The following is a 21,853-nucleotide window of genomic DNA, read 5'->3' as shown; positions in this document are numbered from 1 at the left end:
AAGACGACAGTTCAACTATGCTACTACTTTGTAAAAGAGAACTGAAAATGGCAGAAAATACATAAAAACATTCAATTCTTTGCACAATGGAGGCAGAAAGATGGAAAGGAAGGGGGTTTCGATAGTGGTATACTGATCACAGACAACAAAACTCCTGAATAGAGCTGAAGAGAGTGAACACAGAAACCAAAAACTGAGAGCAGAAGAGGTCTTGTCTGATCAACGCACCTATAACACAGGGAAAGTGCGATGCAGCACACCTACAACACACAAGAAAAGGTGCGATGGTTCATGGACGAGACTTCAACTGGGTTTCGGGTCACAGTTTGCAACTCAGTTTAGGGATTTAGGCCGGGCAAGTGATGTACAATAAATAGAAATCAGAGGGGCGGATCTAATGAGGTTACTATAGCCACCACTAGGGCAATTAGAAAGTTTGCAAATCGATTGTTCAGTTTATAAACAAAACCCGGAGATAGACTGAAGCAACATTGATCTACTTTGCACTTGCATAGCAAATGCAGTTCGAAGGCTAGCTGGCTTGAATTCAGGCTCCGTCTGTAAGTTTATAAAACAAACAAATATAGACAAACAAACAATCTATTTGCTCCCAAGCGAAGTCACCATTTTGTTATCGAGAAATCTAGTGTCCACTCGGAGTTGCTAGTCCCACTAAGGCTGGTAGCTATCTTAGAAACAAACAAACCAAAACTACTTTTGTTTTCCTTTATGAGAAGTAGATAAGAGTGGAATGAAGGACACCAACCTCAGTCTTGTGCTTGGTCCCTTGCTCGTTTCCTCTCCCTTCTGACACCAACCTCAGTCTTGTGCTTGGTCCCTTGCTCGGTTCCTCTACCCAGCTTAGAGCACCTATGGAATCAAAGCAGCATAATACTATTGAAGAACAGAGATCTACAATCATAAACAATATAGGACCAGATATATATTGACCACGCAAATGCATATATCATCAAACATACAAGAGTGTGGAGCAAAACTTGAATAGCTTTATTAATAATCAAGAATATAGCAAAGAGGATTACAACCAATTGTTCTGACCCAGCGTCATCCTCCAGCATGAAAGCCCTTCTTTCACCTCATGAAAAGCTTAGATCACCCAACACTATGACATACCAACAAGAAACCAATAGCACTTCCTTACAAGATACAAAATTCCAACCTCTAGATCTCTTGGATGAGGGATCCATATATAGATCATTGCAGGGGGGTGAGTCAGCTTCTGGGATTTTGATTAGTGTCCTCTCTCTGATAGTTCTTGATTCCACTTGGAGATTGATGATCTCCTACTCATCCTTGGGTGAATTCAGAGAGGCAAGTGTCATGGGAGAAGTTTATGGAAGATTCCATGATCATCCACCTCGCAAACTGTCTCTGCCATTTGTCCACTCTCACCCATCGCACCCTACAGAAGGGATTTTCAGTATGAATCGCACCTTTTACACTGGGCAGGTGGGATGCATCGTACCCTTAGCATTGAACAACATGTATGGTCCAGTTTTGACTAGTTCTGAGCAGTTTCCTATGGAGAACTTTTGGGAGATGATGTAATCAGATGACCTTGTTCCGTTAGGGTATGAAACAAAACTTTTAGGGACTTAGGAGCCCTTGGTTTATGGACATGTTTTATTGGCGTTGTAGTGCCCAAAAATTTCTATAACATAAGAGTCAGAGACTTAAGGATGAGCACTAGAAAACATTTCTACCTGACCCAAACATGGACACGTTGGCCTTTAAGAAGGGAATTCTGGTTGCAGCGCTCAATTCCAAATGAAGGAACTTGTTGCTTATACTCTAGAAGTTCCTTACTTGCGAAGGTAGGTATGGAACTCTCATTTTCTACCATGCAAAGTTGTTAATGGATTTTGTTAAAGTAAAAAAATAAATCCTTCCCTACTATTTGATGTGGAGTTTGAAGAAAATGGACTTTAACATATAGAGAGATTCTAGATATATTGATAAGGCCTTATATCACCATGCTCTGTTGAAAATCCTTGTTGAAGCGCATTTAAAATCTACTAGTGATAATTGGCAAGAACTTTTAGCAAGGAATTATTTCATAGATGCTCTATAAGAAGAAGAATGATTAAAAACTAATAAGAACTGATGTAGGGTTTCTCGAAACCCTAACCCCGAGTCTGTAGAAAAAGAAGTCAATGGCTTGCCAATAGAAGATTTACCAGAAGAGACTAGAATTCCACCTAAAGAAAAAGGGGAAGATTCTCAACATGACAAAACAGATGAATATTCCCACCTTAGTTAATTTCTGGATGAAATTAAGAAGAAATATAAAAAGTAAAATGTTAGAAGAAAGAAAGCTTAGAAAAATTGCAGAGTATCCATAGCCAACCAAAGGAAAATAAGGAGCAAAAAGGAAATCCAAGGAAAAATTGGAACCTGAATAAGCACTAATGAGAAGTAAAGGGATTTCTAAACGATAAAATGAGTAGATTTTCTAGGGACTCCCAGAGTCTATTAATGTTGATGAGGAAGAAGCCATAACACAACTATCCTTTTACTAGAGCCCTACGAGGAGAACTATTAAGGTAGATTTGGTTCAATAACAAGCATATGACTATTTTGAGAATTTGGAGCAAAGAGCACAAAAAGAGGTGGTCTTAGTGTAGAAATAAAGTTTCCTAAAAAATATTTATATGATGATAATCATGTGATCAATTATGATACCAATGCTACTACTAAAAAGGAAAAAGAAACTATTAACAATCTCAAATGGGAAATATATGAGTTAGAAGTGTTAAACTGATACATAAAGGAGGAAAATTAAGTCTTAAGAGATCAAGGAGATAACATGTTATTGAGGATGTGTTACTTGTAGAAGAAGAAACAAAGGTTGAAGGAAACAAAAAAATAATTAAACATAGGATTCAAGGATTGCAAGGAAAACTCTTAATGAAGAAACCTAAATGGTCAATCAATGTAAAACCAGAAGGACATCAACCAACGTGGATGTGTTAATTAAAACCTCAGAAGCAACACAAAAGAAAGGATATTTCTTCAATTTTGAAATTTTAGCGCATGTGGACATGAAACATCCTCAATGTGGGGAATGTGAAGGTCTGGAATTGTCCTCCTCTTCTACAACATTTCACCACTACTTCCATCCTTTTCATAAAAATTTTGCTATAAGCTACTGGGTTATTCTGGTCATGCTCAAACATGTTAAAAGGTATCATTTATTCATGGCTTATAATTTGTAGTATCCTTGTGAAAATTAATGAAAACATTCATATAACTACCAAAATGAACAAATTTCGTAGCTAACTAGAAATTTTGTAACTCATTCCATGGTAAAATAGGTTTCCTCGAGCTAGAAGGTGAACAAAAAATATGGATAGATGTCAAATGTTGAGCATATGGATTACCATCTATTGCAACTACCTGGAAGATCACAAAGCATGAGAAATTGGTTGGTCAAACTAGAAGTCAACTATGGTTCTAATAGTCTATCCTTGCACAGAGTTTGAAGGTGAATAATGTCATAACAATCCAGCGTGGAATTGAACGAGAAAATCTTGGATCCAAAGCAAAGGATGTGTTAAAACGAATTTTTCTCATGATTTGATCTTATCATATCATATCATGAGAAACATGTTTCCTATTTTCATTTGAACATTTATATGTCATTTTAAAAACTAGTTTCTCATCTCGAATGTCTTCGAAGTTGTTATATTAGGATATTATAAATTGCTTTGAAATAAAAGAAAGTGATAATTTCAATTATGGTTTGTAATTGTTGCTGGGATTCAAGACTTTGTTTTTAATACAATCACTTTTTTGTTCACTCTAATGTGAATGTATTTGTGAGTTAACCTTTCTATTTGAGTTCAACCACGCTCAATCTCGACAAGAGGCCCCACTGAAGAGTTTGTGAGGTTGTATTATTTCTATTTCATTTCTTTTACTAGGTATTAGTTTCATTCTACTTTGATTTGTGAATTGGTTGTATTGCTTCATTTCACTCAATTGAGAATTAGTCTCTTACTTGGTTTATTTCTTTGTTATGTAGTAGGTTGAGCGCTCATTTAAAAGACAAAAAGACAAAAATCATTTCCTTTCTCAGATTTTTACTTGAACTAATAGCTTAGTCTCAGATTTAATGCTACTTTGGATCGGTTCTAGTTGAAATGGAACACACTAGTAATCTTAGTAAGACTTGAATTTCCTTTCCAAGTTGATTTTAGTTTTAGATTTCAAATTGGTGATTAGCATAAATTTCCATTTTGTCCATTAGCATAATATTTTAATTTTGTTTATTGGTCTAACATTTCAATTCTGCCCATTACTATAGAGTTTCAATTCTGCTCATTAATATTGCAATTCAAGTTCATTCATTAGAATAGGATTTCAATTAGATTCAATATCATAATTTTTATCTTTCATTTTTCTCTTTAGAATAGAATTTCAATTCAGTTCTTAACATAATTATTTTGATTCTTCATTTAGCATAGTTATTTTCAAAAGTCTTCAAGAAAGAACATTGCATTCATTTAACAAGAATGAATTTTGACTACATACATTTTACATTTCGATTTAGAGATAGAAAACTCAATCAAAACTAATCCTCCTAGCACATATAGTGCACACACACTTCATAAGAATACGATCCCTGAATTTGATAATTTAATGACGTAGCTTAACTATCAATTGAACTACTCCACTGTGGACTAGGTTGCTAAGTTGTATGAGAATTTGATGTTTGAGGAGCATTTGGGATCAAGTCATAAAGGGTGCACGATTGCTAATAGATAATATCAAGATTTTGGGCATGCCAAATGACCTAGTCTTCTATAACAACTCCATACATGGAAACATTCTTCACAATGGAAGGTAGAAGAGATTTTTTGAACCAATCCAATAATATGAAATTAGGAATAGGTTCAATTACTAACCTCAGTCTTTTTTTCCATTCATGGATATGCTCGTAGATTTGGGTAGAGGTGTTATGGTACAAGGTGGTCAAAAGTTTTGTTCTGGTTTCATAACGGACATGTAACTAAAAATGCTTGAGGAATTCCATGGTGAGGGTGTTAAAATTGTTAATAGAGGCACAAGGTAATTCGATATACCACTTGGAAACATTACCAATCAAGTTAAATGGAAAAATTGTGATCCAAATATTGCCATCAATCATGGAATTGGAAACACACCAAAGATGGTATATAGTGACATGTGTTTCTAGATCATCTCCCTATTTTCCTTCAAACTTCAAAATGTCGACAGAAATTTTGTGTGGGGTCAGAGGCCACAACAAGTTATGGTTGATGGGGTCATTAGTCAACTTATATAGATATGGGATGTCAAGAGTAGCCAAAAATGGCAATGGATTAGGCATTGTTGAATCTAACCAAGAAATACTAGGATAACCAGAAGGACCAGGAGGTCCAACCATTAATTGGTTTTTGGTAGGGTACATGGGTTTTGTTGGATAATAATTTCCTTGAGGTGGAGGTGGGTCGTATAATGTGGAAGACCATAAGGTATGGCCCTATCCTGAGGGATGTTACCAACAAACTGGTTACCCCCAAGATAGAGGTCTCCCCTAACAGGTATTCACTATTGAGTTGGGAGGCCCCAAGGAGATGCAGCGGGCCCAGGATATGGAACACCACTAGCCACATAAGGTGCGTTAGGCATATGACTACGACCTTTCATGATAATGAGCTTACCACTAATATGATAACCACTCATAGGGAAAGAATCAATTAAATAAAAACCATGTTTTACCATAGGTTGCATGGGTGTAGGAATTCCCCCAATAATTGGATAAGTATCGAAAACATTACCCCCACCTTGTGGTGGAAGGGGGTTGAACTTAGCAGTGGATTCCAACTAAAAGAATTATTAAAGATTGGAAAACTAACAACACCTGATGGGGTGAGGTCCAGAGGTCTAGGAGATACAAAAGGGGTAGGGATGGTAGGAGGAAAATATTGCAACACCCATAGTTGGTGTAGCTAAGGTTCTTGGATTAGACATAGGATGAATAGTAGGATAACGAACAAATGGTGTATAAATTGAAACAAGTGGGTCACATGGAGAGGGACCACAAGTGTCCGCAAAATACCACAACTCACTAATAGTCATTGGGATGTTTGAGGTGGAAACTATTGAAGGCACTTTAGGAAAAGGTGTTACTTGAAGCAAAACATGCCCACAAAATCTATAAGTGTAGGATTATAAGGAGGTATTAGACCTTCAATAAAAGGGTCCTCAAGTAGAATAGAATTTGGGTCAATATGCAATGATTTAGAATTAGAAACTAGAGAATGACTCCTGTGAGTAGCAGGAGAATATGATTCACATGGAAATTCCTCCACAGAAAGTTGAGGAAGGCCCTACAGTTGTCGAGACAAGCGGCAAGGTCCAATGGAAGGCATGATGAATGATATAAATTTTACAATTTTTTTTATTAAGTGTTGTTTTTTTAAAAAATATCACACACATAAAAAAAGAAAAAATTGTATGAGATCAACAAGAATGTTGGCTACCTATACCAATAGGTTTCATATTTCATGATTGGCTATAGAAGTTCCAAATATGCTCTGCTTTGATCATGCAAAGATCACATATTTCCAAAGGAGTACAAGGTGTGTAAATAGCTTAATTCGTCCCAATTTTGATGGATGGTCCAACAGTGTAATCTGGATCATTCCATGGTTTAAATTTGTAGTTGTAGATTAGAGAAAGAAATCTGTCCAAACTGTTTAATCTTGGCAGACAAGTAGTTCAGGTAGAGAAGAAAAGGCTCCCAACAGCTTAATCTGGGACCTTGGAAGAAATAAGGGTAGAAGTAGATAGAAAAACAAAAGAAAAAGCCAAAGAAAAGAAAAGGCAGGTAAGGGTCTGCAAGTCCAAGTGCACCCTCCAAGAAGAAATAAAAAATGCTAGGCAAGTAGCTGGGTAAGTAGTTGGGGTTGCAGAAAGGTTGTCTTTACCATTGCAGGTGTGTTAACTTTGTTTACCAAAGCAAAGTCAATGAATTGAGAAGGTGTTCTTCTTCATCAAGTTGCAGCAAGAAAAGGAGCATGTCTAACCTCCCTTTTTCCCCTTTTCATGTCATTTACTAACATTCCCTCATCAGTTGAGATTCATGGAAGAATTATGGTTTCATGGTGGTTCATAATCTTTTAAAAAGCCACATTTCCTCTGTAAAATTCTTTTCATTTTGATCTACTCCCTAAACTAAGTAAGTTTCAAACAAACTTAGTGGTTTCCCCTTCATTTACCCTTTCATACATCTTAACCCCTAACTCTACTATCTAAATCCCCTATGTTCCCCTTTCCCTAGTATAATAACACTATGGTGTATAAATCCCAGCACTATGTACATATCCTCCTCTTGGCACTATAGCCAAATAAATGGTCAAGGGAGACTTTAGTCCATCTGGGACTGTGGTCAACCCTATCTTGCAGCTGCTCTAACCTCTGGTTATGAGCAGCAACCTCTTCCCTCAGCCCTCACCATCCCTCTGCTCAAAAACACAAAAAACCCCTTTTTTCCCTTGCTAAAAATCACTCCTATAAACCCCTTTCTATTATAAAACCCTTGAAAAACCCGAAAAAATCCCCAAAACACATGAAAAACACACTATCCCAAGGTTCCCCGCCCGAAATATTAAATTGAATATTATAATAGGCCAGCGGCCCCCCCCCCAAACCTGCACGATCCGTCGGAGGGCCCGCCAGCCGTCGATCTTCCGCCACCCATGATCCAACGGTGGGCGGTCATTTCTGTTCCCCGACCTGCTGACCTTTAGCGTCTGGGGAAAATGGTTTTCCGCCATGTACAAGGACGCGTGTCAAACGCTGGGGTTGTTCGGAGCCCCCCTCCCCAATACCACTCATCAGCAAAGGCGGTGCGGGGAACCCACTTACCACCATTCCGATACCGATGTCCCTTATGTCATCATTGCGTCATCCTGACGTAGCACCTTTCGCACACCCCCGCGCCATGTGATCCTCCATGTACTCCTGCCACCTTATTCACCCGCCACCGTGTCCTGCCACGCTGGCTCACACCTCAGCAGCCACGTCACCTCCGTACCTGGGCCCCGCCATGACGTCATGCTGACGTCATCGGCAGAAAAGCGCCAAATGCATACTTTTTCCAAATTTAACGTTATAAACGACCAAATGAGCCGTTTTGGGTCATTTTCACGCGCAAAAGAAGTAGCCGTTGTCAACCAGCTGCCGCGAAATTTGTCCCCAACCATCAAATTCAACATTTCGACCGCTACAAGTCCAGAATTCGACGGCATTAAACCTCCACAGCCCGGCCCGCAAGCTTCCAAGCTAGTTTTTCCAGGTATTTCACCAGTTTTCCCCACTTTGCCCATGCATTCCAATTCTCTGTAAATTCACCATTAAAAAACTGGTAAAAATCCTAAATTCAACTCTGCTTGTTACCTAAAGTAAGCCCAAGCAACCTTCACCACCCTTGAACTATAATTCGACATTAGAGCGGTCATTCCACGGGCTAAAACCATAAAGTTGTCCTCGAGGTGCTCGACATTGTTCCCTTTTGCCGAGTACAGGCCAGCTGCATTTTTACCAAAAGAAACCTCATTACCTCTGCAACTTACCCTTGGAAGTTCACGTCCCTGAGAGGTTGCAGCAAACTGCAGAAACCAGCTTGCATTTTCACTGAGGAAAAACACTTCAGACTTGGTCTGTATTGGTCCTATTACTCAAGCTTTTGAAAATACTTTGTAAACAATTGCCATCACCTTATTTCAAATCAAGGTTTACAAATGGCTGCTTCTGCATCCTCATCCCTCAGTGTAGCTCCATTGAATCCAACAAATAGAGAGTTGGAGGCCTTGCCTTTGGTTGACAAGGACTGTCTTATTGAAGACTTTGAGGACAACAGGGACTTCTTGCAGACTTTCAGTCAGTTGAGAGAGGACTATAAGGATGGTCATGGTACACATGGGATATGGGAGTCAAACCTACCATACTATTGTCTCCCAGCTGTAAATGTCTTCCCTGAAGTCATTCACCTATGTGCTGAAAATTATAATGTGCAGCACAGAACTGTTAGCACTCCATGTGGAAGGATCCTTTTCTACATTAATGCTGAGTCTATCAACAAAATGTTACATTTTGATCAGACAGAATTGCTAATCCCGTTTTCCATGAGCTATTTGCTAGAGACTGGTGAAAAGATGACCAGTGAGGAGATTCAAAAGGTCACCAGAGATTTCATGAGACCTGAGTGCCAGCCTACAGAGCCACCTCCCTACCTGGGTATCCATTTCAATGATATAGGCAGGCTTTTACTGGACATGATTGCCTATGTTCTAGGATACAAAAACAGTGAGCATGTGGGCAAAACAATGCTGGTATTGCTATCTGCATATAGCCCACGCCAACCCCCTGCCAGGAAATATAACTTTGCTAAATTCATTGCCAATAAGATTCATGATCAGCTGAGCAAGGTGGACAGGCAGGGGGTCTTCAGGTACTCAGCCTATATTTACCACCTATTCATGTACTACCACTCTGAAGCCTTCCCATGCTACATCAAAAGGCTGGATCACAAAGGGGAAAGAAGATCTGTTATCTTCTAGACCTCTGTTTTTCATAAGGTCACAAACTCACCCTATACCTACTGTGAATTTGTTGACCAATTTGTATACCCAGTCTCTTGCCTGTTGATGAAGTCCCCTCCTCCCAGAGTATCAAATGAGATAAAGAAAGCCCTGCAGCTTTCTAGAAAATATAAAATAGGTGACTGGTACCTATATGAGAACCATACTGTCATTAGGATCTATGGCTGTGAGCTCTGTCCATACAGGCTCCCAAAATATGTACCTATGAGGTTATTTGCCTTGGAATATTACAGGCAGTTGATTCAGTCAGACCTCACCCATTTCCACAGCGCCAAAAAGAAGGCCCACCTCAAGTTCAAACACGAGTTGGGCCCCTTCATCATGAACAAAAAAGAAGGGTGGGAAGAGGCAGACCTAATCCTCAAGGATAAATACAAGTTATCCTATAGTTTTCGGTGGGTCCATTATGACCCTCAAGGTTTCATCACTGCTAGAAGAAACAAGTATAGGCTTATAGGCATTAAACATTGCCAGTACTCTCACATTGAAAAATATGCCAACCTGCAAGAATGGCAGATGGACACTCTATTTGAAAATCTAACTGAGGAAGAGAGAATGCTAAAGAGTAGGAGGGAGCTTGAAAAGACTATTGACCTAGACTATGTGCAGCAGGTACCTTTTAGACCGCCTTATTCAATAGGAGAAGGGACCTCGGCTACAAAGACTGCACCACAGGCACCTTCTACATCAGCACCAGTGTTAGATAAAGGCAAGGGTATAATGGGTACAGAAGAGGAGGTAACAAAAGAAAAGCCTGCCCCTGAAGCAGAGCAGCAAACAGGGCAGCAACAAGAACAGCAGCAAGGGAAAAATGTCCCTCCACAGACTCAGCTACCAGCAGCTCCAACACTGCAAATTCCACCTCCACAAAAACAGCCAGTAACTGCCCCAATCTTACAGACCCCAGCACATGAGGAAAGGGGAACTAAAAGAGATAGAGAAGAGTCCACTCCTCTCAGTGGATCCTCCCACCAGCCAGAAGCCAAAAGGCAAAGAGCAGACTCCCCAGAGGTAGAAGACATTACTGATGATGTCTTGGAGAGTGAAAGAAAAGACAAGGAGGGCAGTCAACACACAGGTACAAGCTCCTTTCAGCAGGAGCAAACTTTACAACTCGGCTTACAGGTGTCCTCCTCTTCCCAGCTGACCAAGAAGACCAAAAGCACCAAGGCTTCTTTCAAACAGATAAAAGCTCAGAATGAGCTGCTAAGGGCCGAGGTCTACAAGCAATTCGTAGATGCAACACCAGCCCAGCAAGAGAGACTATTGTCGGTATATGACATTCAGCAGGAGAAATTGCTCCTGAGCCACTACAAGCCAATGGGGCCGGAGCCCAAGACACCTGCAAATTTCATAAAGACAAGGGTGGAGGTCCTAGCCAGGGATATACATCCCATGGACCAGATTGAACTCCATAAGCAAACTGGAGAGATGGTCTATGCAACCCTAGTAGAGAAGGCCACCTTGGCCCATGAGCTGAAGGAGTCCCTAAAAAACACCAACACCCAGTTGGATTTTGAGAGATTGTCATCCCAAGCCAAAGACAACAGAATAAAGTCCCTGGAGGAGATCATCATCGATCTAGGACATGATCCTAGTGATCCAACGGGTGTAAAGGCGCTCATGAAGAAAAAAGATGATGACTTGAACGCATTAAAGAAGAGGTTGAAGCTGCAGCCCACAGAGCACCCTCAAACAGCAGAACTTCAAAAGCAAAAACGGGCTGAGGACCAGCTAGACCTCCTAATGCAGCAAGACCAAAGGATTAGGGAACTGGAGAAAGAGCTGGAAGGAATATTACAGGAAAAACAAGCAGATTCCACTTCCCAAGCTCCTCCAACTACATCAACAACAGCAACAACTTCAGGGGCAGCAGTGCCCCCTAGAGCAGGAGCAGCAGGGACAACAGCAGCCCCAGATGCCAGTCCAAGTATAGAAGAATTGACCAAGGCCGTCAAAGCAATGGAGCTCCAAGCAGACGAAATAAAGAAGGCCAAGGAAAAATTGGCAGAACTGGACTCCAAGTATACCAACTCCAAATTGACTGTAGCAGAACAGGGCAGAGAAATAAAGGCCCAAAGAGACAAGATAAAGGCCTTAGAAAAGGAGTTGAATCTAGAGACAGCTATGGCTGACATAAAGAGAATCCTATGGGCTAAAATTGGCCAATCCATCAAACAACAGTGGAGGTCAATAAAAATAATGCATGAGTAGATGGATTTGATGGGCCAAGCACAAGCGGAAATTCAGAAGGCCAAGACAGTACTAGGAAACAAAACAGAACAGGCAAACAGGATGATAGACTTCCTGAATAGACAGGAAAGGGAAGAATTGGCAGCCATAGGCATTCCCAACAGAACAGAAGCTGTCCTCTCTGGCAAGAAGGCACTAACTCTAAGAAACTATATACAAACAGTAGAGAGGAAATTTTTTGAAATGCAAGCAGATGTGGAGGAATACAAGGCCAAAATGGGAGTGCTGCAAGCAAAAGGCCTTCCCAGCTTGCTAAGTGGTGTAGGAAAGCTGATCTCCCTAGATCAAATGGCCAACAGAATGGCAACCACTATTGAAAATCAGATTATTGCATCTGGCAGTACATCTGAACCAGCAGGGCCTCCTACAGGACAGAGTTTATATGAAAAACTTGAAGGCATGTTCTTCATTGAGAATGAGGTGAATCACCTGTTTGAGACCCCTCCCAATCTTTACAAACATACAGAGGTAGAGGAAACATTGATAAAAATACGCAAGCATCAAATGCCTAAGGAGGATTGGTGGCAGTTTATGCTTCAGATTTTGCCACGATAGCTTCAGTCATACAGGTCACTGCCAGCTCCAGGTCACTAGAAGACAAACAGCGGAAAAGGGTTAGCATTTAAAACAGCTAAGAAGTGACTCATCACATAAGACGATGACAACTAGCCAAATTTTGAACAGCGCATCTCCAACCAACTCTAACAGCCATAAAGTCCAAATATCTTCTGACTATTTGACAGCTGAAGCATAAAGGAATTTCGGCTGCATTCACTCCTTCAGCTACTGCATTCCGGAGATCGGCATATCTTAAATGAGATATTAACTCATTTCGTTGATATTTTTGATGTAAATTTTGTATATAAACTCCCCTGAGTAACTCATAAGGGGCTGGTAATTTTCTCTATGAGAACACTTGTATTGTACACTTTCAGAATTATCTAATACAAAAGGGCTAGATGAGCTCAGTGATTTCTTGAAATTATTTGATGTTTGGAGGATTCTCCCTGTGTTGATGCAGAATTCCTGTGCTGTCTGATGAAATAACAAGTTTTCTTCAAAACTTTGTTATTGTTTTTCTTATGTTTATCAAATCATACTTATCTCATACTAAGCTAGCAGTGAAGAAAAAGAATAGTACAAGATCTGTTTTATTACACCTTGTGCTCAATTTTTGCTGCTGTAAATGTTTGTCTTTAGGGTTAAATATGTACATGAATTCTTAATTGCTCATGTGTCTGTTAATTCTATGTGTACGAATATCACCTAGAAATTCTTAAATGCTCCTGGGTCAATATTCTCATTGTCTTAATCCAACAGTTAACTGTAAGATTCTTAATTGCCTTGCACTAACTGGATACACTCCATTCCATCACTATTACAAAGGTTATTTCTCAGACACTAATCTGGCTCTGCATCATCACTATAGTATCATAGCAGCACATCAAGCATCTAAAGGACCACTGACTCCATAGCCCAATGGACTAGAACACTTTGGAAATTGCATAAGAACCTAGACTAAAATTATCACCCAACTAAAACATTAAAACAGACCTGAACTTATAGCTAGCCTAAAATCATTACAAACAGAGATAAATTATAAAGAGAGAGCCCTCTCTGACTACAGTTTGGCTAGAAACTGTCGTCCAAAGATTGGTTAGTGGTTACCCCGGCCGTATTCCCTTGGGAGTCATAGGGAACAACCTGGGTGATAACATAATTGGCGACTCCACTGGGGACTTCTTAGGATTTTCCAATTTCTATACATCCCTCAAAGCTTGAAATCAAGCCTGAAACAAGTCAGGAGGCCTTCAAAACTGTTTCTGTGTAACATTGACAGTTTTAGGGAAGAGCTCTTTCAGAGAATCCTCATCTCAGCTTTGAAGTATATATAGCCATTCCAAAATCTTTATCCAGTCCTTACAGATATAAAAATTTCCTACAAAATCCTAAAAAACAGTTAGAAGTTGGCTCCCAAGAAAAATCCACGTATACTAGGGCAAATCCTGACCCTAATCCACCCATCATTGTTGATAATCCAAATATCATCCCTAGAAACATCAGGAGGCAGCAAAGGCAGGAGCAGCCTGCTGATTTAACCTCGGACTTAGATCATCCCAGCCTCATCCCTACTCCATGCAAGGTCCTTTTCCGGTCTACCCCTAGTTCCCCTAGTTCACCATCCACATCTCAAAGTCCTCCTCTCACATCTTCATCCACTGCACATATCCCCTTGACCAACACTCTAGGTTCACCCCTACTTGTTACCCCTGTGGTACCCACTGTTCCTATTATCCCAACTGCCCCTGTTAATCCTCTAAATCCTGTAAATATGGCTAACAAATATGCACCCTTGCAGATACCAGCTAATGCTGCAGCTCTACCCCAAGATTACCAAACCAAAATATCATATTTTGACTCCAATGGTCCTCTGACAGCTGTCCAGCATGCTAAGAGGATGCAAGACCATTTTGAGACCTATGAAATAGATGATGACAGTGTCAGAATGAGGATGTTTGTTCAAAGCCTAACTGGGGATGTTAGAACTTGGTTTAGATCCCTGAATGCAAACTCCATCACAACTCCTGATGAACTGTATCAAGCCTTTACTAGTAGATGGGAGAAGAAGAAAGATCCTCTGCACATACTTGGGGAATATGACACTATCAAAAGAGGTCCCCAAGAGACTTTTTTGGAGTATTGTGCAAGATTTAACAATGTATATAATGCAATTCCACAAAATTTAAGACCTCCTCCTGATTTAGCCTTGTACAAATTCCCTGATGGTTTTGACCCTGACATGGCCTATCAATTGAAGGAAAGAGATCCTCAATCCCTTGCAGAGGCCCAAAGGGTTGTTGTCACAGTGGAAGCCAACCTAATTGCCAAAAGGAACAGGGCAAGGTTGGAAAAGAGGACTGCTTTCAAAGAGGAACCCTCTGCCTTTGATCAGAAGCTGGATGCAATACTCAATGGAATGAAAAGATTAGGGGATAGAGTGGAATCGGTTGAGAGAAAATCATCATGGGAACCACCACAAAGCAACCCTCCTAGGAATCCAAATTTTAGGAGAACTCAAAACCCAAATGTTGGCAAGACCAGTGCTGACCAAGACATAAGACCCCCTTTCCAAGAAAATTATGCAGAAACTTCCACATCAATAGAGCCCAATGAAGATCCTGAGATTAATTTATTGGGTCTAGATGGTGAAAGTCAAGTTTTCTTAACACAAGAAGATCATGAGGATGATGAAATCAAACTGTTCCAAACTAAATCAGGGGAATCCTTTGACTTCAAACAAGGCTATGACACTGCTTTTTATGAAGTCCATAAACAATACAAGCTGAGGAGCAGAACTGTGAATGTTAACCAGCCTGAAAAGAAAAAGGATAATCAGCAGCCTGAAAGAGTCATAGTCACAGAACCTAATGACAAAGTAAATTCACATACAGAAGAAATGATTGTTGAGGAGATCACTGAACCACGGTCCTTAAAACAGCAGCCTATGGTTACTCCCCCTTCTCATCCTTATTCAACTATTACCCCTCAAGAGATGAGTAAAAAGGATAAGTCCCAAAGTCAAGATAAAAATCAAGAAGAAGATTTAATGAACAAGGAAAGGACTGTTATCTATAACCCCAAGACCCAATCTGAAAAACCCTTTGACTTAGAAACTGAAATTGGCAAAATAAAGATAGCTATTCCTCTCTTGGAACTAGCCAAGCATGACATCTATAAACTACAAATTAAGAAGTCCCTTCAACTCACTAGCAACAAAGATGATGTCAATGTGCTGGATGACACCCCAGAACTCCTGTTTGGCCCAGAAGTGGATGGAAAAACAGTAGTCACAGGGATACTACCTTTTTATGTCAGTTTACATATTCATGATAAAATATTACATAACGCAATGTTTGACTCAGGTGCCTCTCACAATCTCATGCCAAAAGCAGTCATGGAGAGATTGAATTTAGACATAACAAGACCATACAAGGACCTGTTTTCCTTTGACTCCAGCCAAGTCAAGTGTTTAGGTCTCATAAAAGACTTATGTGTGTCTCTGGTTCAATACCCAAACAAGACAATCCTAATGGATGTGGTAGTTGCTGATATCCCACCTAAGTATGGGATGCTGTTATCAAGATCATGGGGAGCTAAACTCCAAGGTTCCCTGCAATTAGACATGTCATATGCCACCATCTCTGTTTTTGGGCAACCAAAAAGACTGTACAGAGAAACACTCATGAAATACATGGTCAGCAGTGAAGAAAAGCCTCAAAACTTTCCCATATATGCTGTCCATTCAGACATAGACTCATACATCCTCTTCAATAACACCACAACTCCCTTAAAAGGTGAGGTTGACACCAAGATACTCATACAAGAGGAAAACTCAAATGAAAGAATTATCACCTATGAGACAACAGTCAATCAAACACTAGATACTGCTGCTATTCTAAATGTCAAGAACACCCAATCAAACGATGAGACTGTCCTAGAAGACAAGCTAAAGAAAAAACCACAACTTCTACTCACATTGCCAGCCCATGAACAGATCATTAAATCTCCTTCCCAACAGGATATTCTATGGTTCCTTGAATTTGATGGCTCAGTCAACAAGTTAGGGGCAGGAGCTGGAGTTTGGGTACACAACAAAGAAAATAGTCATGCAGAAGGCAGAGCCTATAGATTAAACTTCAGATGTACTAATAACATGGCAGAATATGAAGCTCTTTTACTAGGCCTCAAGTTAGTAAAATTCTTACAAGCTGCCAGGGTTTCAATCATGGGTGATTCAGATTTAGTTATTCAACAAGTGAAGGGAAATTTTGTCACCAATGACAAAAGACTAAGGACTTATAGGTCTGCTGTTGCTGAGGTACTAAACTTTTTCTCTGAATTCCAAATCACTAAAATTCCTAGAACCCACAATCTACATGCTCATAGTTTAGCCACCTTTGCAAGTACCTGCAAGATGCCTTTTGAGCCCCATCATTGTTTTACAGCTGAGGTAAAACACAGACCCTCCATTCCAAACAATGTTAATGATTGGCAAGTATTTGAGGATGACAAGCAAATAAATCATTTTCTAACTCTACAACAAGAATTTGCAGGACTAAATATTGACATTGATACAACAAGTCAATCACAAATACTTGATGGAGCAAGTCCATCACAAATACAGTGTCAACAGATTACTCACCCAATATCACCTAGAACAGCAAAACAAATGCTGAATCCAACTATTTTCAACAAGGAAAACATTCAGCAAATTCAACAAATTAACTGTGAAGAGGTAGCCAATGCTGAAGCTGAAATCATAGAGCTGAAAGACAATTTTCTTCCAACAGGCCTAACTCCACTAGAAGACATCTTTGACTCAAATGACATCCCCAGAAAACCAAAAATGCAGCCCTTAAATGCAGCCATTGAAGAATGCAACATAGGTACAATTGACAAACCCAAAATAATTAAATTGTCTGCATCTTTACCTCCTGATCAAAAGCCAAAATACATTGACCTCTTTAAAGAGTTCCAGGATGTCTTTGCATGGAGTTATGAGGACTTAAAGTCCTATGACACCTCTGTTATCCAGCATACAATCCCTCTCAAACCTGATCAAAAGCCCTTTAAACAAAAATTGAGGAGAATCAATCCTATGCTTCTCCCAGCAATGGAACAAGAGGTACAGAAAATGTTTAAGGCAGGCATCATAGCGCCAATCAGATTCTCTGAATGGATCTCCAACTTAGTCCCTACAAGAAAGAAGACTGGAGAAATCAGGCTGTGTGTGGACCTAAGAAATCTGAACCAAGTATCCCTCAAAGACAACTATCCCTTACCCAAGATGGATCACATTCTCCAAAGAGTGGTAGGGGCCTCAAGGATCTCATTACTGGATGGATTTTCAGGCTTCAATCAAATCTTGGTGCACCCTGATGACCAAGACAAAACTGCATTTACAACCCCATGGGGAACTTTCAAATATGTAAAGATGCCTTTTGGATTGAAAAATGCAGGGGCAACTTTTCAAAGAGCAATGGACATTGCTTTTGCAAAGGAGATTCATGACTTTTTAGTCATTTACCTAGATGACCTTACACCTTTCTCAAAATCAGACCAAGAACATATAAAACATCTGAGACAGATCTTCCTAAAATGCAGAAAATATGGAATTTCCTTGAATCCCAAGAAATCCTTGTTTGGTTTAGAGGAAGGTAAGCTATTGGGCCACATCATTTCTAAAGATGGCATTAGAATTGACCCAGATAGGATACAGGCTATCCTACAAATGCCCCACCCAAGAAATGTCAAAGAGTTGCAAGGATTCTTGGGAAAAATCAATTTCTTGAGAAGGTTTATCCCAAACTTAGCAGAACTAATCAGATTATTAAATAACATGCTAAAGAAAGATTCAAAAGTCAAATGGACTGTTGAAGCCAATCAAGCCTTTGAAGGTATAAAATTGGCCCTTACCCAAACCCCAGTGCTGACCAATCCTCAGTTTGACAGAGAATTTATCATTTTCTCTTTTGCCTCCCAGCATACTATTGCTGTTGTTTTATTGCAAAAAGATGACCAAGGAAATGAGAAGCCAATTGCTTTCTTTAGCAAAGCTCTTAGAGATGCACCTTTAAAGTATCAAATCATGAAAAAGAAAGCTTATGCTTTAGTCAAAGCCATTACAGACTTTAGGATTTATATCCTTTATTCCCATGTTATAGCATATGTGCCAAGTCCTATTGTCAAAGACATTCTCACCCAAGAAAATTTAGAGGGCAGAAGAGGAAAATGGATTGCCAAAATCTTGGAATTTGACATTGAGATAAAGCCTACAAAACTAATAAAAGGGCAAGGCTTGGCCAAATTAATGACAGAAAAAAATTTCCAAGCCTTAGACATTAACCAGCTGGACAGTGAACCGGAGCTGGCGACTCCAAAGATCAATGTAGCCTTTGAACAATCCCCCTGGTATTCTGATATCTGTTATGTGTTACAAAACCTGTGTGCTCCCCCAGGACTGTCCAAAACTAAGTGTAGATTCTTAAAAATGAAAACCTCAAGATTTTGTGTGATGGATGGCAATCTGCTTTGGAAAAACCATGAAGGTATATTGCTGCACTTTTTAATTGAAAATGAAACTGACAATATCATAAAAGAATTTCATGCAGGTGACTGTGGTGGGCACTTGTACTGGAAGTCCACTGTGGACAAGATACTAAGGGCTGGATATTACTGGCCCACCATGTTCTCTGATGTCAAGAAATTCATCACCTCATGTCATAAATGTCAAGTGTTTGAGGGAAAGAGACAGTTGCTGCCACTTCCTTTAAGGCCTATTGCAACAGAGAGACCTTTTCAACAATGGGGCTTGGATTTCATTGGGGAAATTCACCCCTCATCTTCAGGACAGCACAGATGGATTTTAACAGCAACATACTACTTCACTAAGTGGATTGAAGCTGCCCCATGCAGACAAGCAAATGATTCAATAATTATTCAGTTCTTGGAGAGCAATATATTGGCTAGATTTGGCTGTCCTGACAAGATAATAACAGACAATGCTGCTGCTTTCAGATCCAAGAAAATGGTGAACTTCTGCCATAAATTTCACATCACTTTGGGCCATTCTACTGCATACTATCCCCAAGGAAATGGCCTTGCCGAGTCATCAAATAAAAGTCTGGTAAATATCATAAAGAAAGTACTGGAAGAGAACAAAAATAATTGGCATAAGAAGCTTGTGAATGCCCTATGGGAAGATAGACTAACAACCAAAAGATCAATTGGGACCAGCCCATATGAGTTGGTTTATGGATTAGAGGCCAAATTCCCCTCATCATTAGGAGTGTCTGTTATGAAGCTTCTTCAAGAAAGCCAAGCTGAACCAAATGATATGCAAAGAAGAATCAATCAAATCATATGTCTGCATCAAACCAGAGATCAAGTTTTCAGCAGAGCTCAAGTGTTACAAGAAAAGCTAAAGAAGGCTTTTGACCGCAAAACTAAGGCAGAAGATTTCAGTGTGGGAGACAAAGTCCTCAAGTGGGATGCAAGAAGAGAAGACAAAGGAAAACATGGAAAATTTGATTCCTTATGGAGAGGACCATTTGCTGTCCAAGCAGTGCAAGGTAACAACACTTACTTCCTAAAAAGTCTTAATGAAACTGACTTGGATGAAGGTCTTGTGATTGGCAGGATGCTGAAGCATTATTTTGACTATTACCCATGAGTACAGCCTGAGGTTTCCTTGTATATATGCAGATGTATATATTATTTTTTGTTTAGATTGTAAAAATGCAGTTTTCCAAGTTTATTGACTGTCAGCAAAAGGCACATAGATTCAGAGATCTACTAAGAAGGAAAAGCACAAGTTTGGCATTTCAAAGCAGCACACTTCAAGTTTTGGGTAAAACATGTTAAGATCCAAGGCAATCTGACCTGCTGTTCTTGGTCTTTCAAATGAAAAACCATCCCCATGTGGAGCCACTGTTGGCTACCTATACCAATAGGTTTCATATTTCATGATTGGCTATAGAAGTTCCAAATATGCTCTACTTTGATCATGCAAAGATCACATATTTCCAAAGGAGTACAAGGTGTGTAAATAGCTTAATGCGTCCCAATTTTGATGGATGGTCCAACAGTCTAATCTGGATCATTCCATGGTTTAAATTTGCAGTTGTAGATTAGAGAAAGAAATCTGTCCAAACTGTTTAATCTTGGCAGACAAGTAGTTCAGGTAGAGAAGAAAAGGCTCCCAACAGCTTAATCTGGGACCTTGGAAGAAATAAGGGTAGAAGTAGATAGAAAAAACAAAAGAAAAAGCCAAAGAAAAGAAAAGGCAGGTAAGGGTCTGCAAGTCCAAGTGCACCCTCCAAGAAGAAATAAAAAATGCTAGGCAAGTAGTTGGGTAAGTAGTTGGGGTTGCAGAAAGGTTGTCTTTACCATTGCAGGTGTGTTAACTTTGTTTACCAAAGCAAAGTCAATGAATTGAGAAGGTGTTCTTCTTCATCAAGTTGCAGCAAGCAAAGGAGCATGTCTAACCTCCCTTTTTACCCTTTTCATGTCATTTACTAACATTCCCTCATCAGTTGAGATTCATGGAAGAATTATGGTTTCATGGTGGTTCATAATCTTTTAAAAAGCCACATTTCCTGTGTAAAATTCTTTTCATTTTGATCTACTTCCTAAACTAAGTAAGTTTCAAACAAACTTAGTGGTTTCCCCTTCATTTACCCTTTCATACATCTTAACCCCTAACTCTACTATCTAAATCCCCTATGTTCCCCTTTCCCTAGTATAATAACACTATGGTGTATAAATCCAAGCACTATGTACATATCCTCCTCTTGGCACTATAGCCAAATAAATGGTCAAGGGAGACTTTAGTCCATCTGGGACTGTGGTCAACCCTATCTTGGAGCTGCTCTAACCTCTGGTTATGAGCAGCAACCTCTTCCCTCAGCCCTCACCATCCCTCTGCTCAAAAACACAAAAAACCCCTTTTTTCCCTTGCTAAAAATCACTCCTATAAACCCCTTTCTATTATAAAACCCTTGAAAAACCCGAAAAAATCCCCAAAACACATGAAAAACCCACTATCCCAAGGTTCCCCTCCCGAAATATTAAATTGAATATTATAATAAGCCAGCGGGCGCCCCCCCCAAACCTGCACGATCCGTCGGAGGGCCCGCCAGCCATCGATCTTCCGCCACCCATGATCCAACGGTGGGCGGTCATTTCTGTTCCCCGACCTGCCGACCTTTAGCGTCTGGGGAAAATGGTTTTCCGCCCCGTACAAGGACGCGTGTCAAATGCTGGGGTTGTTTGGAGCCCCCCTCCCCAATACCACTCATCAGCAAAGGCGGTGCGGGGAACCCACTTACCACCATTCCGATACCGCTGTCCCTTATGTCATCATTGCGTCATCCTGACGTAGCACCTTT

Source organism: Pinus tabuliformis, chromosome 5_2 (genome assembly GCF_031772625.1).
Source record: "Pinus tabuliformis cultivar Carrire ecotype Pingquan chromosome 5_2, CPIR1, whole genome shotgun sequence".
Classification (NCBI taxonomy): Eukaryota; Viridiplantae; Streptophyta; class Pinopsida; order Pinales; family Pinaceae; genus Pinus; species Pinus tabuliformis.
The sequence above is the reverse complement of the archived record's forward strand: the minus strand, read 5'-3'. Positions refer to the sequence as shown.